Raw genomic sequence first — 5,017 nt, 5'->3', positions numbered from 1 at the left:
TTACTAGTCAAAATCTGAAAAATGAAAGAATTTGGAAAATTATCACAAATTGAGGGAAATCACTTGACAGTCAGGATCTAAACATCATTGTGTATCACGTGGCCAACTTTCATCTGAACCCAGTTCATACTTTGTCATATTTTAAACTTTCAAATTTTGGTGTCTGTTGCTCCCAAATGATTAAAATATCTCATCCTAGGATTCATCATGAGGTGTAAATAATTGTGTGGACCTTTTTCCCTACTATTGAAACATGTTTCAAATTTCAGGACCTAACTCCCTACCGTTTGAAAGTTATGCCATTTTTCTCTAGCCAAAGCGATATATTTAAAATATTTAAATTATTTCTCAAATGATAATTTAATATTTTAAATTATTTTAATATGTTTGGTCATCTGCGATAAGAAAATCATCTTCAGACATCGGTGGCATTCTTCCTTGATTCATCCTCAACGAAAATGGTTTCCAAGGTGTAAAGGATAGCTCGTTGAAGCACAAGGTTAGAAATGCTCACTTTTTGAGCATTCCTAACCTCATTTCTTAACCTTTTGTCAAGAAGGTTAGAAATGCTCACTTTTGAGCATTTCTAACCCATATTTCTAACCTCTCATAACACAAAAAAAAAGAGAGAGAGAGGTTAAGAATGCTCAAAAATTGAGCATTCCTAACCTCATTTCTTAACCTCGCGGGTCCCACTTTGTCAAAAAGGTTAGAAATGCTCACTTTTTGAGCATTCTTAACCTCTTATAGGCATGCTGCTAATTCTGGATATGAATGCAAAAGTATGAATTGTTCGATGAAATGCCTCAAATGGATGTCATCTCATGAGAAGCATTTACTTTCAGGATAGGCACGAAAATGATTTGTGGAAAATTGCACTTTGGTAGTGTAAATCCAAATTAAATAACATTTGTCGCCATCTTCTAAGCCTGTGCAGAGGTATCTTTTTATCAAAAACATGCATGAAAATGTGGACACATAGACTGAGAATGAGAACTGCTTGATCAAATGCCTTAAGGAAAATATGGTAGTATGAAGCTTTTAAGCAAATGCAATTATCACGCATAAATCTGAACTTTGCCAACTTCCTTTCCTACCAAAGAGTCTCAAACAGAAAATGGGCATCCATCAAAACATAATGGATCGGTATTTTTGTCAGATATTAGAGTTGGAAGCGCTTTGGTAGACATGTTTGCAAATATTGGATGTGTAGATAAGGCGCGAGAACTGTTTGAAAAAAGTGGGTTCAAATATGTATATCATCTCATTGAATACAATGATTGTTGCAACAAAATATCAGGCACAGCCTATGGAAGATTGCAGTGAGGTGAGGCATGTCAAATGTTTTACAAAATGCCTTAGAGATGTCATCCCACTGAATGCAAATGTGGAAGCATAGGCATCGTATGTGAATCATTTGAATTGTTTCCTCGAAAAGATGTCATCCCATCCAATGTCTATGAACTATTCGACATAATGCCACGTGAAATGCCACGAGTGGAAGGTTAAGAACAACAAATGAATCATTTGTTAAGGTGCCTCGAAGAAATGTCAAATGGTTAAAAGAAAAAACCGCAGAGATTGGGAGCATCATTTTGGTATGTGAACTATTCTACATAGCGCTATGGGCACCATGGGATAGCAGCTTAGACATTTAGCGAACTGTCTGACAGAATGCTCCAAAGAGATGCAATCGGCAGGTATATAGCCGAATTCCATGACCTTTGCAAGCATCCTTTCAGTCTGCATAACGATAAAGGAACTTCTTCAGATGTCATGATTGCCACTGCTCTGGTAGACATGTTGCAGAATGTGGAGGCGTAGACAATGCACGTGGTGTGTCTGGAAAAACACCACGTGAAACGCAATAGTGGAAGCATATACAAGGCGTTTAACTGTTTGACAAACCTCCTCAAGGAAATATGTCACTCGGAAAATGCAAACCATGGAAGCATTGACATGGCACGTGAACTGTTGACAATACACCGTGGCAGACATGAATGCATCATGGGAGCACAAGGCAAATTAAAATCTTGCAGCTTGGAAGCATTGTCAAATTCTTGTCAAGAGCTTTACAGCCACCAGAGCCTCTTTCAGTTCAAAATGCAGTTGATTATTTGAAGACTATTGGAGCTCTTTATGACAAGGAAAACTTAACTATTCTTGGATGCCACTTATCAATTCTTCCTGTGGAGCCTAAGTTGGGTAAGATGATTATCATGGGTACACTTCTCCATTTCTTGGATCCCATCCTTACAGTTGCAGCTGGTTTGAGTGTTAGGGATCCTTTCTTGCTACCTCATGACAAAAAGGAACCTGCAGATGCAGCAAAAGCAAAGTTTTCTGCAACTAGTGATCATATGGCCCTTGTCCTTGCATATGAGGGCTGGAAAGATGCACAAAGAGATGGATCAGTTTATGATTATTGTTGGAGAAATTTTATGTCAACACAAACTTTGCAAGCCATACATTCTTTGCGCAAACAGTTCCACTTTCTGCTAAAGGAAGCCAATTTGTTGGATGGTGATGCTGATGTCCTAAATGAGCTGAGGGATAATCAAGCTTTGGTGGAGGCAGTTATATGTGCTGGTATTTTTCCTGGGGTAGTTTACGTTGTGAATAAGAAAAAAATGCATTTCTATGAAGACTATGCTAGATGGTCAAGTTCCGCTTTGTGCTAATTCGGTGAATGCGCAAAAGGAAAATATTCCCTGCCCCTGGAAGGTGTTCTTTGAGAAATTTAAAGTCAATCCAGTATTTATTCGTGATTCAACAGGAATCTCAGATTCTGTCTTACTACTTTTTGGAGGTGCACTTAATCGTGGAGAAGTAGATGGTCATTTGAAAATGTTAAATGGATACTTGGAGTTCTTTATGGAACCTGATTTAGCAAAGATCTATTTGAAGCTCAAAGATGAGATTGATGACCTGATTCAAAAGAATCTTCAAAACCCTTGTATGGATATTCACAAAGTTGGTGATCATTTGTTGCAAGCTGTTTGAGAGCTCTTGTCTGCAGATAGATGTGAAGGGAGGTTTGTGTTTGGCCGTGAAGTCCGTGTATCCCAAGTCCAAAAAACCAAAGTCAAGAAATCTAAAGACATGAATGTTAATGATGTGAGTTCTAGTCAAAATCCCAAAAGTTTATTTCAAACACTGAGGTCAAGAGCAGGATATGGTCAACCTCGTTATAAGACAAAGCATATGAACGATAATCAATTTAGAGCAATGGTGGAATTTAATGAGATGTAGTATGTGGGAAGACCATGTTACAAGAAAAGATCTGCAGAGCAAGAAGCTGCAATGGAAACATTAGCATGGATAACTGGTGCATCACGTTCATTGCCTGCCGGGAAAAATAATGAGGTAATGCCACCTATGAAAATGAAGAAAAAGGAGCGTGAACTGGTAAAACGTGTTGCTTCTTGTTAGTAGTTCCAAGAGAACTAGAGAAAATATGAAAGTTGATATTCTTTTCTGGAAGATTGAGTCCAGACTTTATGCTTTATGTACAACTTTTTGAAATATGTAGCTTCAGTTGCATCTAGGTTTTTATTGCTCTGAGGAAGCTACAACCAAGCACAAAAATGTCTCGTCTTGCAAATAAAAAATAAGCTTTTGATAGTCAAGATGCCTACAGTTGGTGCAAGTTCTGATTTATTCATTGCATCATTTGTGGGCTTGACAGTCTATGAACCATTCAGATTGAGGGGATTGTCCAAATCAGGCTTCTGAGACAGACAGTTGTAGCATCCAATTGTTAATTTATAGAACTTTTGGCTACTTGTTACAGAATTCCTTCCCTTGAAAATGATTCCAGCATAGGAGTTATTTAGTTAGAATTCTAGGGGATTCTTATATTTTCCTACTTCATGGAGTAGCATTTGGGGAGAATGGAAGAGTAATTACAAGAGAGCATCCAGAATTATCTACAAAGAGGGCACTGAAGGATTCTAGATGATGTGATCACAATGGGTGTGTCTTCGAACAAAAGATGTTGGCGAATGAATAAATTTTTTTTTTTTTTTTCAATGCTCAAGATACCAACCTATGGGCTAGATGGTGAGATGATTACGAGATCAAATGAAGAAAATGAAGATGGAGGCCACCTTGACAAAATCGACAAACGAATTATTTCTTCAATGTAATGTAATGGGTTTTAAAATCCTTATTGTAAAAAGTGACTTATGTTACTTATTGTAACCAAAGGTTAGGAAGTTGACTTTTTTTGCGCATAAGTGTGTAAGTTATTAACTCATTGAAATTCACGCAGAAAAGAGTTAGTTATTAACCTAGGATTAAAGTTAGTTACTAAGGTGGTTATTCTGGGAAGCCTATAAATACAAGGCTATTTGTAATGTAAAAGGGGGAGACTTTTTACAGAAGGAAAAATTCTGCTGGAATTTCAGGAAAAACTTGTAATGACATTTTGATTTGCACTATGTATAGAAAGGATTTTGGACTTGTATATTTCCAAAAGGATAATGAAGAATACATTTTAGTTCATGTGTTCTAAATGTATTCGTGTGTTATTATTGTTGATTTCTCGTCTATCAAATTGGTAGTCTTTTTATGCATATGTGATTTATACAATTGATGTGATGATGCACAAGCAACCTTTGGTATCTCAGTTTGAATGTGTTGAAGTATCTTATCTCTGTGTGTGTTGAGATTTGTCATTCTTCTTTATCGTCATCTCATGGTTAAGCATATTACGTTACAAACCCCCCTTGTAAATTGTTGCAAATATTGAGAAATCTCTGTTGATGGTCGTATGTCTATTGTTGGGGTTTCTATTTTTATCTTCTTTAAGTTCTATGTTTTCTCCTTTATGTACTTTCAGGTTAAAAGTACACAAAAATCCTAAACACCCCTATCATACGAGGGAGCTGCCCCTCTCAAATGCAGAGGAAGATCGTGTTTCACAGAACGATCTCTCCAATTGTTGGAACGTTTGTCACTGCTTATCGGGCAAACAGGGTCAATTTCAAGTAAATGACCGCAGTGACAAATCTGT

At 37.0% G+C, this 5,017-nt stretch overlaps 1 pseudogene; it reads left to right on the top strand.

Annotated features, from left to right (window-relative positions):
* The first annotated feature begins 2,000 nt into the window (after positions 1 to 2,000).
* On the top strand, positions 2,001 to 3,432 carry LOC131048248 (DExH-box ATP-dependent RNA helicase DExH3-like; annotated as a pseudogene).
* The last annotated feature ends 1,585 nt before the right edge of the window (positions 3,433 to 5,017 follow it).

This window comes from Cryptomeria japonica, chromosome 1 (assembly GCF_030272615.1).
Source record: "Cryptomeria japonica chromosome 1, Sugi_1.0, whole genome shotgun sequence".
In the NCBI taxonomy this organism is placed as follows: Eukaryota; Viridiplantae; Streptophyta; class Pinopsida; order Cupressales; family Cupressaceae; genus Cryptomeria; species Cryptomeria japonica.
Note: the sequence above shows the minus strand (reverse complement) of the source record. Positions and strands in the feature narration are given on the sequence as shown.